This window comes from Macrobrachium rosenbergii, chromosome 30, assembly GCF_040412425.1.
Source record: "Macrobrachium rosenbergii isolate ZJJX-2024 chromosome 30, ASM4041242v1, whole genome shotgun sequence".
NCBI classification, from domain to species: Eukaryota; Metazoa; Arthropoda; class Malacostraca; order Decapoda; family Palaemonidae; genus Macrobrachium; species Macrobrachium rosenbergii.
Window position 1 is genome coordinate 9,027,041 of NC_089770.1, and position 13,960 is coordinate 9,041,000.

General features: G+C 39.1%; 1 protein-coding gene across 2 annotated transcripts in view; it reads left to right on the forward strand.

Annotated features, from left to right (window-relative positions):
• Nucleotides 1-269: 269 nt before the first annotated feature.
• The window catches only part of LOC136854993 (protein expanded-like), a 120,708-nt gene continuing 107,017 nt past the window's right edge, over nt 270-13,960 (forward strand). For both annotated transcript variants that reach the window (XM_067131676.1, XM_067131677.1), the window contains exon 1: nt 270-763. The gene's annotated coding sequence lies outside the window, so the exon portion shown is untranslated. The remainder of the gene's footprint in view (nt 764-13,960) is intronic.

The window sequence follows — 13,960 nt, forward strand, 5'->3', positions numbered from 1 at the left end:
TGAAAAACGGCTACCTGTTCACATGTGCTATTTTCGGCTAATTATCTAATTACGCGCCATTGACCGTCACGGGCTCGTTCTGGAACGGCACATAAGCACTGAAACTTCATCGGAATCCCCCAAATAACTTTAAACGTCGCCAAATTTCGACAATATTATATAATTACCGTCTACTCGATTTGGGTAACCGGCAACTCCGCGTACTCTCGACTAGCTTCGCTCGCCTCTCGTTGGACTTCAAAGTTAGTTGGAACTTAGTGAAGTTAGTTAGTTTGTGTGTAGGTGTGGAGGAGGCGAGTGCGTTACGTAAGGTCTTCTGGCGTTTTGCACACACACACACACTCGAACGAGGAGGAGGACTTTCTTTTTTATAACCTGACGATGGTCTCCCCCGCCGTCTGGAGCCGAGATTTGTAAATAGTGAAAAGGGTTTGTGTAAGCATTTAATCATTTTTATTCGAGTGGCATATTCTTTTTCGTGGTTGTGTAGAAAAATCTCGCGTGTGTGTGTGCGCGCGCGCGCGGAGCGATATAATTTGTATTGCACGTCCTTTAACTGGAAATATGTAATTACAGCAGTTACAGTCTGGTTAATTTAACGGAAATAGTTCGGTAGTGGAGTTTATATTGTTGGAGTTCCTGTGCCCCTCCTCTGTGGCATTGTCCCACGACTTGTGTGATTTGGATACAATGTTCGGGAATGGTTGAAGCAGGCTGTTGAGGAGGCTTGTTTTTAAAACAACCTCACGAGAATGGTTAAAAGGTAAGTTTAAATAACGCGTCAGAAGCGTTTGTAAGCCTTTAAGATGTTGTTTGTGAAGTGCATTGTTGACCCTTATCTTGAGAGAGATTTGGAAGGCGATGTGGCCCAGATCAGTCGCTGAGCCAATTTGTTTTGCAGTCTTAAGTAGCCTTATCTTGCACATTCCACTTAATAAGTTGTTTGTGTTATGTATTTAGTCGAAAAACTTAAACTATGAATAACCTAGACGTACTGCGTTTGTGCAGTCTTCGGCTAGCACAATGATTTGGCCTAGAAATGAAAATTCATTACCATAGGCCTATGGTAATGTAGGCAATATATCTTGTATCCGAAACTAAAATTACCGAAAATCCTATATTGCATTACTACCAGTGTTGTGTTAAGCCTATGTAAACTATATTTAATTTAAAGAAATCTAGTTTACGTAGGCCTAACCACATCGATTTCAGTACTTGTAGTTTACATAATCGCATTGTCAATAGACAATTATGACAGTCGTAAATGAGTTTAGTGAATCACTCACAGGAAATAAATAAGTGCGTCAGAATTGAGAGCCGCATTTCACACATGAGTCTTGTTGCTGAGAAAATGCTCAGTCTTGTGCAGTTGCAGACGAAAATAGTTGAATGTCTGCAGGCGGGAAGATTTGAAAATGATTCTTATGCATTTAAAGTTTTCACGAGTTTGGCGTTGTTGCCAGCTATGGATTTTCACGTTTATTTATAGTTTTGGATGATGGCTCTCGTGTATATTAGTGTCAGTGTTTGGAAGATGAGAAAGCGTGATCGCACTGTTTAAAATGGCGGTATTTTGAAATGGTACCCCTGACTGGTCGCGGCGGTGAAATCTTTTTATGCAATAAAATGTATTGCAAACCGGTTAGTTATTTGGATAGGTCTGCTCGTTGGTATGTTTATTTTTTTTTATCATAGGATACAAGTGTAAGGAAGATATTTTTTGTAACGATTACGTAGTTTTTACCTCCCCCCTCCCCAAAGGGAAGGGGGTCAGGGAAGGAAGGGAGGGGAGGCTGATACATTTGAAGGTGTGTTTGAAGATATACGTTATGTTGACGAGGAAATTTTAAGTTAGAATGGCGAAGTCATGGTACAAAGAATACCTATGTGTGTGTGAAAGGATGTCTGCGTGTGTTTTTGAACGTAGTGTTCTTTTGATTTAAGTATACCCTTTCCTCCATTCTCCCAGCAATTTGTAACCGCCATCGTTTCCAGAAAGAAAAAAAAAAACCGTGACGATACAGTGTGGAATTCGTCCCAAGAGATCTGTAATTGACTTGAATGATCCCCGTAATCATGAAATACATTGTAACTTATCAATTGATATTCTCCCTTCCGCTGCTTTACCGAAGCAGTGGCTTAAGCATAAAGCTGGTTTTTTTATTCGATTGCTGTGGAGCACAGGTAGAGAGAGAAAAATATGAAGCCTAGCACCGTAGGCCTATTTAAAATGGTAGGGCCTCGGCAAGGCAAACCTTACCCTGCAAGGAGGAAACCATACATCGACTCTCAAGACTTTTCTCTCTCTCTTCTTTCTCTTCTTCTCTTCTCTCTCTCTCTCTCATGTTCCATCGGTATTTGTCTTCAGAGAGGCAAACGTTTTTATGAGGTGTAAAATAATGCCACCACGCCCCGTTTCCCTTTAGCCTGTTGAGAGTTACGAAGACCCCAACATTTTGCATTGAATAATATCGTATCCTAAACATTTATTATGTGATTTGTTCCAGTCAAATTTTGCAAGCTGGTGCGATTTGCTCGAGTAGGTGTTCACTGGACGAGTTTACAAATGGTCTGTTATAAATTGCTTTTATTGTTTTATGAATACTTGTGTTCAGAGAGAGAGAGAGAGAGAGAGAGAGAGAGAGAGAGAGAGAGAGAGAGAGAGAGAGGTGGACCCTTGTTTGAGTCTGTCTGTGAATTAAAGCTGATAGGTAGGGTATTTAATTTTTACGTTGGGTGGTTCAGATTAATTGATAACGCTATAATATATATATAAATATATAGTGTCGTCTGTCTGTTGTTATTAAGGTATCTTTGTGTTGTATGACGGTAAATTCCTATTCTGAGAGAGAGAGAGAGAGAGAGAGAGAGAAAGAGAGAGAGAGAGAGAGAGAGAGAGAGAGAGAGAGAGAGAGAGAGAGAGAGAGTTTTGTATATTACATGTGTTTTATGATCTGTTTATTACCTTATGAAGTACCAGGTAGACAGCTAAGTCAATACCCTTAACAGTTATTAAGAGCAGAAGTAGTTAAGTTGACTTAGGGGCAGTACTGTTAATTATGGAAAAATACATTCCATGGTTGTTTTATCAGTAAATTATTTGTATTTATAGGAGGGATTTTTCACTAGGCCATGGCAAGAGAGAGAGAGAGAGAGAGAGCGTTAATTTTTTAGACCAATTCAGTTGGTTTTCGGGCCTTATTGTGGCTCATTTCAGCTTGATCCAGACTGCCAAGGCCGTTGCAAGAGAGAGAGAGAGAGAGAGAGAGAGAGAGAGAGAGAGAGCGATTAGGTTAATTCCTACAGTGTTGGCTTTTGACTGTCGTAATGAGGTTTAGCAGTTAACACTGAAGAGGCCTTATTGTTAATGCTTTTATTTTTATTGTTACTTTACCATTCAAGTTCTTAGTATGCTGAGTAATACTCAGGTGAATAAAACATTTTGATCGTGCACAGGTCATTTCCATTAGCCTATTAATACCTCCTGAAATCACGGCATTTTCTCTGAAATAGGGCGTTTTCGTACCGTAGACTTGTGGGATTTGTACCATATCTCACAAACAGGTAGGCTAACTTCACTATCTGTCGATAACACTCAGGTTAGGCCTATATTGAAATATATCACTTTTTTAAACTTGATATTTTGTCGTATTAACCATTTTATTCAGCTTTTGTGATGTTTTTATTTCATAAATATTCACTGAAATTAATATTCTTAAGTATTAATATTTTGTTTCTTTTTGTGTTAGATAAAACATTTATGCACGATATTTCTTGCATGCAAAGAATATATTTCTTAATGTTATTCATATACTTTGTTTTTTTTAATTATGTTCATAAAACTGAAGCATGCACATAAATTTGAATTCTACAATACCTTGACTTTTAAGTTCACAGAAATATTGATGATTGTAAAGCATGCACATAAATTTGAATTCTACAATACCTTGACTTTTAAGTTCACAGAAATATTGATGATTGTAGTACATTATTATTATTATTATTATTATTATTATTATTATTATTATTATTATTATTATTATTATTATTATTATAAAAAATCTAAATACGAAAAGAGAAAACTGGTCTGATTACGTTAACGGAGGCTCTGTATATGCAGACATACTACTAGTCTCTCTTCTCTCTCTCTCTCTCTCTCTCTCTCTCTCTCTCTCTCTCTCGCACGAAAAAAGGTTTCCCCTTAAAGCTGGTCCTTTTTGATCGAAGGAATCCCGGGCATTTCCATGGCAGGATAGAAAGAGTCTGCAGGACTCTCTCTCTCTCTCTCTCTCTCTCTCTCTCTCTCTCTCTCTGCATAAGCGTTACCATACTGGCCTCGTTTGAAATGTCCCTTGTTGGATCCCGGGCTGTGACAGAGCGACGTTGGTCTATTCCTTTAAAATTTCGTGCCCAGTGGTCGGTCGACTAGATTGAGTTGCAGTCAGGAGATAAGGTGATAGAGAATTGTGTCGCATCAAAGTTGGGACTAGCATCTGTTTGAAATGGGGAGAGAGAGAGAGAGAGAGAGAGAGAGAGAGAGAGAGAGAGAGAGAGAGAGAGAGCCAGCCTCGACGAGGTAGCCCTCACCCCGTCATGGGTGTAACCGTTCATATGCCTCTCTCTCTCTCTCTCTCTCTCTCTCTCGGAGATGATTTGCAAAAGAGGTTTCCCCCCAACCAGGTCGACTTGACCAAAGGAATGCCGAGAATTTTCATGGTAGGGTGTAGGGAAGGTCCCACAGACGGTCAGGGCTCTGTATCCTTTTGGGTTTTCTGGAAAATTATGGTCTCTCTCTCTCTCTCTCTCTCTCTCTCTCTCTCTCTCTCTCTCTCTCTCTCTCTCTGCTGTGAAATTTATCTGCGGTTTCTCTTTGTCTCGGGATTGAGAAACTGTTCCTCTCTTGATCTCAGATCATATAGGCTAGAACTCATGCTTTATATATAGGCCATAGGCCTATATATATATGTATGTATAGGCTATATAGTTTATTGCTGTTACTATTGTAATCTGTAAGTTATTTTGTAAGCCTACCTTATGACCAGGTTATCCTCAGTTTGGTGCTATAATTATAATCATGATGGTGAACGACATATATCTTTAATTACACAGTAAGCAAACTCAACTCCTGGTATCATGGAGATTGTGAAACCAAGAGTCATTCGTATAAGTCACTCATCCACCTCAGATTAACTGCTTTTTAAATGAACGTTTTATCTCACTCCTTCCCTATGGATAGATTTTTCGTACTCCTTTTTTATAATTATTATCTCAGATATGTTTCAGCCATATAACTCGGCATAATCAGTAATCTTCCTGTTGTTATCCTGATGTATCTATTGTTAGTGTTTTTGCTGCTATTGTGGATTTGATACTGTTAGGCATCTTATTACCTCTGCTTTTGTGAATTTATAATCACTAGGCCTATTGTTGCTGCTGTTGCCGTTGCAAATTTATAATAACTGGCCCTATTGGTGCTTCAGCTGTTGTGGATTTATAATCATTAGACGTAGAGTAAGCCTATTTTTTCTCCTGCTGTTTTGAATTTATCATTAGACGTATACTAGGCCTATTTTTCCCCCTGCTGTTATCAATTTATAATCAGTAGATGATATGCTGCTGTTATGAATTTTTTCTCCTGCTGGTGTGAATTTATAACAATAGGCGTGTACTAAGCCTGTTTTTTCTCTCCTGCTGTTGTGAATTTATAACACTAGACGTATACTAAGCCTGTTTTTTCTCCTGCTGTTGTGAATTTATGATCACTAGACATATACAAAGACTGTTTTTTCTCTTACTGTTGTGAATTCATAATCTTGAGAGGTATACTAGGCCTATTTTTGGCCCTGCTGTTGTGAATGTCTAATATATAGGCATGGTAATGTTCCTAGAGCCTTTGTGAATGCCTGTTGGTATTCCTGGTTTTGTGAAGATATAGTCATTAGACCTATGTTGTACATGTTGTTTGTCTCTTTTTTTTTAAATGTATAATTCGTAGGCCTATTGTTGTTTCTGCTGCTGTTGTTATACTAAAATTATATAGTAAGCCTATTGATGCTGCCGCTGCTGTGGCCTTGTTTTAAACACTAAGTATGTTGTTTCTTCTGGTGCTATCGTGAATTGGTAATCACTAGACCTGTTTCTGGAAATTTATAATTCATTTACGTGTTGTTACAGTTGCTTTGGAATAATGATTTCTAGGCCTATTGTTGCTCATGCCATACGAATTTATCATCACTATTGTGTTAGTGATTTCAGTGTTATCAGTATATTAATGCTAATGCTATGCCGATGTTGTTGTCAGTATTAATGTTGTTGATATTGAATATCAGAAATCTCGGCAACAACATTATACGGTTCGCGGTACTTTCTTTATCATGGTTATTCTTATTATGAACAGTTATTAGGTGTCCTCCCTATGGTACACCTTGGGTTGTGTTTGTGGCTTTGTGGGATGGGGGCGGAGGGATGAGGTGGGGGGGATAGGAGAGGGATTGATAATAATAGGCTCAGTGCTAAGACGGCAAAGAATTGAATACCGGAATGTTAATGAGTTTATTGCCCAATGACAGATCAGCGATGATGGAGAGAGAGAGAGAGAGAGAAGGGTGAATATCGGCTTCCAAAAATAAAACCTGCTCGAATTTCCTAAGTCTTGAGAGAGAGAGAGAGAGAGAGAGAGAGAGAGAGAGAGAGAGAGAGAGAGAGAGAGAGAGAATCAGTTTCAGATACGAAACATGCTGAATTTCATAACACTTAGAGAGAGAGAGAGAGAAAGAGAGAGAGAGAGAGAGAGAGAGAGAGAGAGAGAGAGAGAGAGAGAGAGAATCAGTTTCCAGATACGAAACATGCTCGAATTTCATAACACTTGAGAGAGAGAGAGAGAGAGAGAGAGAGAGAGAGAGAGAGAGAGAGAGAGAGAGAGAGAGGATGGTTTGGACGGTGGATGGGTAGAAGCAAAGCCCAACCAAGTGACCAGGCAACATTCCTGTGTTCTGCAAACACGGTGCTGACTGCTTGTTCCCCTTCTCCCCACCCCTTCCCTGTAGGGTAGGGTATACCTCCTCCTCCTCCTCCTCCTCCTCCTCCTCCCCTCCTCCTCTTCCTCTTCCCAGCCATGCCCTGTACCCGCTCATCCGTGCCCCTCCAGCCCATCACAAGGCTATGCCTCTCTCTCTCTCTCTCTCTCTCTCTCTCTCTCTCTCTCTCTCTCTCTCTCTCTCAGTCTAGCAACTAAGAGATCTCCTAGTATATGTTTTCAATATTTAAAGTACGTCTATAACCCTCTTCTTTGTCAGAATGAGACTGTGTTAAGAAATGGACTGTAAATTGCTGAACGGTATTGTATAGAACCTATTTTTAATGTCATGCTATAGTAATGCTTAGTATATACTGTATATATATATATATATATATATATATATATATATATATATATATATATATATATATATATATATATATATATATATATATCTATCTATATATTTATATATACACATACACACATATTATACATACACACACATACATACGGACACTAAACATTAGTATAGCATGTAAAAAAAAAATAGTTATGAGACCCATGACAAGTGTGCATACATAGGCTACACTATTATTTCTATAGACTGCCGTCGTCCAGCCCGGGGCCATCTTCTCACATCACTGGCCCCTTCATATGTACAGTAAGTCTGCAGATGCAAACTGGAGATATCTTCAAGTGCGAGTACCCTGGTCCGGGGTTTGGATGGTATGTCATTTTATATAGTTTGATATATTAGTGTGTATATATATATATATATATATATATATATATATATATATATATATATATATATATATATATATATAGGTATATATGTGTGTTTGTGTGTGTGTATTGGAGAAGCATGTGGTAGGATTTTGATAAAGAAAGTGAAAGTCACAACAGAAGGATTGGTAGGATAAGAACAGTGTGGGTTTGGACAAGGATTATGATGTATGGATCGAATATTGTTATATGAAACACATTTTGCGAAAATTTAACTTTTGAGGGAAATAGATAAAGGGAGAGCCTCTGACAGAATTGATGGAGGCAGTATGGTGGATGTTGAGGTTACAGGCTACTGGTAAAAGATAACTTGTTGGGAGAGTGAGTGACTGGTTTGGTGTTTAAGTGGGCCTGAGACATGGGGAACAACTCACCCCATGTCCCAGGCCCTTTTACTGTACCTCCGTTCATATTCTCTTCCTTCCATCTGACTTCCCATCCTCTCTAACAGTTTCATAGTGCAACTACGAGGTTTTCCTTTTGTTACACCTCTCAAACCTTTTACTGTCTATTTCCCTTTCAGCTGTGAATGACCTCATAGGTCCCAGTGCTTGGCCTCTGGCCTAAATTCTATATTCCATTCCATTCCCATGTCTCAGGCCCACTTATACAAAAACCAGTCGCTCTTCCATCTACATAGTGTGTTGTTCCGCCTTAAATGTCAAGAAACAAGTGATGATTAAAGAAGAAGTGGTGAGAAGGTGGCCTAGATGGAGGTGCAATGTTGTTGGATAAGAAAGGAGACATGAATGGAGTGTGGGGTGGCTTAGGTTTACAGTTCATACACTGTTCATTGTGGAGAGAAACTGGAGAGACTATTGAAAATATTTGGAAGTGTTTACAAGAAGAGAAAGCTGGAAATAAAATGTGATTAAGTAAGGTAAGGTGAACAAATTGAGACCACGAAAATATGATTGTTGATATGGTTGGTGGAAGAGTGGGTGCAGTTAATATGTACAGCTGTGTGGGAGTGAATAAAATGGATGTTGGGAAGGATGAGAGAAGAATCACAGAATGGATAGATTAGGGGAAAAAAATAGGGTATGGGCAAAAACTGGAAAGAGGCTTGGAGAGTACTCTATGCAATTCTAAGTTGGAATGTAAAAAGCCTAGTTGCTTCAACTTTTACCAGCATATTGTCTTCCATTCTTCCTACATGACCAAACCATCTCAAAAACTCTTGACCCGTCCTGAAGGGTTTGTCAGATGTCGTCACCGTCACTTTCTAAGTGTATATACACTGAGGTGGAGTTGCTGTCCCCATGCCTCCCCCAAGAATGTTCAAGATGCGCATGTGCAAATGTTGTCAGATATTTCTTGGCGGCCACCAATCCGGGTACTGACCCGACCCAAGGTTTTTTCGGAAAATCTGAGTGTGAAGAGAGTAGGTTGTCTTTATTTTATATTTGTTATTTATTACTTATTTATTTACAGCATTAATCTAGAGATCATCTTAAAAATGTGAGGCTCAGTTAATGCCATGCTTTTAGAACAGATCAATACTTATGACGAGCTATGAAGCTATGGTATTCGAAATTCCCCAATCAGCTTCCCTTACCTTTTTTTTTTTCTTTAGTTTTGCTGTTAGTGCTGTAAAGGCATGTGTTTATCTGTTTAGTGAGTTGTTATTATTTACTAATTAGTTTTTGTCATGTTTTGTTGTCACTTACTTCACATTTATATAGGCAGTATTCTGTGTAGGTTTTGGTTGTAAATTAAAGTTTGAATAATAATAATAATAATAATAATAATAATAATAATAATAATAATAATAATAATAATAATAATAATAATAATAATAATAAAATGCTCACTGGCTTCTCGTTTTTCATTGTGAGCTGTTGCCGCTTAGACAAGTAAGATGTGTTGCAAGTTCTTCAGCATTTTAGTTTTTTGGGGCGAGGTTACTAATAACTGTATGACTGCGTATGTATATGCACTATAAATACATGATCATACATAGAGAAAATTAGAATTTATAGACAAGTATTTTCTTATTTAATTTAGCCTGTTGGGTCAGCGTTTACTGAGGAAGTTGCTGGCCGTAATTCGATACATAATTGTATTGTTACCAGAATAGAAGCTAGCCGGAAAAACCAATCTCTTCCGTTAAAAACTTGATTTTTTGTGAAAAAATAACAGATTTTTAATGTTTCTGCAATTTTCCCATTCCCCCGCCTCAAACTTCAGTTCTAAAGTGGTGCTAAAAAATATGGCTTCTGCAGTTCTTGTACCCTGGTGTAGGTCCATTAACGATCTTAAACTCACGTTTGACCTCGTTTGACCTCTAGAGCCTCGTTGTGACCTATTGCGACCTACTGCCATTATTACCAGTCCGGTCTGGTCTGTTTCTTGGTTCTGGGGATTTTGCCTCTATGATTTCAGCTCGTGTTCCTCGTCAGATCATATGCAAAATTTTATCTGGCTCCCATAATTTCAGCTCTGTGGGTTGTCAGATCATATGCCAATTTTTTAGTGCATTCGGCGTCAAAGACCTAGATGTTGTGACGCCAGTTTTAATAACTACAAATCCGTCAAAAATTTTAGTAAATTGATTTTTAACGGACGAGGTTGTCGAGTATTCCCACAAAAGATTCTACATTAAATCGCTATGAATATTATTCCTGTCGTGGAATAACATGTGTTTAATGTAATCGTGTTTATCACTCATAAACCAAAACTCGTACAGGCTTCTGAATGTCAAAAAGAGTCATACGCAGTCGTATTGAATGTCTGATTATTTTTGTAATGTTAGTTAAGATGGCTTCAGACGTTTGTTATTTAGTGTGTCAAAGTGAATTTTAATAATGTTTGCAAAATATTGTCCCTGAATAATAATCTAAATATCTCTAATTGACCCTCGTTTAATGAATCAAAGCTGCCTTAAATGGTCCTCTGAGACTTTTAACATCTATTGAAGTGCAAAGCCTCAAAATGCTTTTTTTATTATTGTTATTGAATGATGAACTCCAAATAGGCCTATATCACTAAAATGTCGATTCCATTGACATCACAGTGTTTTTATATATTATAGGCCTGGGGACGTCAGAGTAAACCAAGTGCTAAATGTAAGCCTGAGAGTAAAAGTTTTACCATTTAATTATAGTTCAAAATGTATTAGATGTTTTTGCAATTGCAGCTGACTGTAGGCTTGTGGTCCATTAGACATTAATCTCAAGTTTCTTTGTAGTATCGAGTGACATTTTTCTCTCCGTATGGTATAATAAAAAATTCTCTGGTCAGTACTTGGATAGGTTACCACAGTTACATACGGGAGGTCTCGTAAGCTCTTTGACCGTTACTGAAGCCTCCCACAGGTCCTACTGCTCCAATAGAAGTGACAGTGGGTCACAGTGAGACCCGCAAAGCCAAAAAAAAACCAGCTTCTGTTATTTTTGGATAAACCAGTCAGTTAAACCTCAGTATATTTCTAACTTTTCCATCAAAGAGAAGCAAGTCTGAGGACGACCTTCAGCCCCTTTCAAGTTTCGGAGACGCGGATGAAAGAATTCCTTATTTATTTAATTTTTCAAAAGAAGAATTAACATTTTCATGCAGGTGTACCTTAATGACTTGGTTTCTCACTGTGAAACATTGCTCCTCGCCTCAGGCTTCTCTATGCCTCACCTTTTGGTGTCATCTCGGTCCTGTGAGTATTCCCGTGGATCTTCTTCCAACACTGACGTGGGTTTTCAATATCCACAGAATGTAAGACTCACCGGATGGTTGTAGTCTTTGTCTGTCTTGTGAAGTGCCTATCAACTGGCGCCCCACCTTTCCTTACCACCGTTTGTAGCCTTTTCCTGTATACAGGCTACTCTTGATATTCAGAGTTTACTGTTGATTGATTTTTGGGTTTTCTAACCGGCGTTACAACAACATTAGTTATCGACGTCTGAAAAATGCTATCAATGAATTGGTTATAGAGGCCTAAAAGTTGCTGTCAGTGAGTCCAAGTCATAGTCCGGTACAAACGTCATGGGTATGATATTGTCCCCTCACGGAACCCCCTTACAATTGTCTCGGAAAAGCCAGCGGAATTAATATACAACTTAGGAATCTGGAAATTTTGGGAGTGTTGCAGTTTCAAGAATTTGTTCTTTTCTAAAACGATTGTTCATTGTAAAGACTGTCAACACACGTGCTCTCTTCTCTTATCAGGCCTCGGGGATTATTTCACTGACGTTCACGTGAGACTCCAGAGGCCTGCTGGAAGTCTCAGAGCCCAGAATTTTTGGATGCAATGTGCCGTCTTAGTCACTTTCGGCGTTGCGTCCTGTTGATGATGTCTGTATTATCTGTGTTACCATTTCTCGTTTTCTCAGAAGTGGAGTATTTGTCGTTTTCATTTGCGCGACACAGTTTGTCGCTGATGCACGAATTGGCGTGGAAGTCATTGCATAAAATTAGGTTCAACGGAAATCCGAAGGCGTGTGGTCAACGCATTTACTGTGGTATAAAGGACTGTGAATAATATTCATGTTAAAAGATTGTAATCCCCATAAATCCTAAACCATTTGAAGTAGACGAGAGAGAGAGAGAGAGAGAGAGAGAGAGAGAGAGAGAGAGAGAGAGAGAGATGGTTCTAGGGGCGTCCCCAAACTGGGGCCAACTTATATGCTCGACAGCCACATGGCGGAGAGATATCTGCGAGAATGTTGGAGGTGGGACCAGACTCCTTCTCCTCCAGCATAGCCTCCTACTCCTCCTCCTCCTCCTCCTCCAGCAAGGTTCTCTTCCACAGCCTCCTCCTCCCGGCATGTACTGTATATAAAGGAACCTCGCTCATCAGCCCAACAATGCGGTTTTGGGCAGCGTGCTCCAATCGCATACCACAATACCCTACTTGGTAAACCTGGCTCCTCCCCCGTCCCCTCCCAAACCCCCGGTCCGTCTGCCAGTCTCTCTCTCTCTCTCTCTCTCTCTCTCTCTCTCTCTCTCTCTCTCTCTCAATTCCATTTCTGCTTGTAGTTTCGTTGCAGGCTCTGTTTCATTTCTGGAATTCCTAGGAATATGTCTCTCTTCTGATTTCCTTACCTGTGATTTCGTAGAATGCAATCTTTCTCTCTGTAAAAATCCATCTGTGGATTCCAGGAAGGTCTCTCTCTCTCTCTCTCTCTCTCTCTCTCTCTCTCTCTCTCTCTCTCTCTCTCTCTCTCTCTCTCTCTCTCATTTCATGTCTGTGATTTCCCAGAAAGGTATATATCTCATGCTCTTACAATTTTTACATATGATTTACTCGAAACCTTACCTTCTCTCGCCTCCCTTTCCTAAAATTCCAGGATGTCTGTGGATTCCAGGGAGGTCCCTTTCTAGAGTTATGTTTCTGTGATCTCGTAAGAACCTCTCTCTCTCTCTCTCTCTCTCTCTCTCTCTCTCTCTCTCTCTCTCTCTCACACACAAACATCATCATCTTTGCTTTTGTGGCACTCCTTACGTATTATCACTCTCCCTCCCTTGTTTCAGACACTACTAGCTCTCTCTCTCTCTCTCTCACAACAACATTTTTGATAATGTGGCACTCTTTACGTATTATCTCTCTCCCTCTCTTGTTTCAGACACTGTACTAGTTCTCTCTCTCTCTCTCTCTCTCTCTCTCTCTCTCTCTCTCTCTCTCTCTCTCTCTCTCTCTCTCTCTCTGTAATCCCATGATGACAGTTCCTAGGATAAGTGTGGTATTATTCAAGGGAGAGGTAGGCTAAACGCGTAAGAGAACGGTGTCTAATGTTATAGCTTTAATGTCGCCTAATTTTTTTTTGTCACTTTGCGTATATTGGCTTATTAATTGTGATTAAGCTTTGCGAAAAGACAGTACTACCAGTGTGACTTTGTTAAGGGTATGGTATTACTTACTAGGACAAAAAATAAAAACATATTAGTAACACGAAATAAAAACTATGTAGAACAACTTTTCATTACGGATTTCAAAAAATAGCTAGATAAAAACCCATGAAAATATACGCAACGCCAGAAAATGGCCTGTGTGACTTTTTGTAGCATCATTATCCATCTTGTTTACATTGAGTGATTGATTAAGGGTACTATATAAAACTGGCGTCACACTTTGTTTACATCTCGAGGTAAAGGTTGACCTCGATATTCTTGCCTGGTGAGATGTTATCTACCATATAATAAAATCTATCGTAGAAAGTT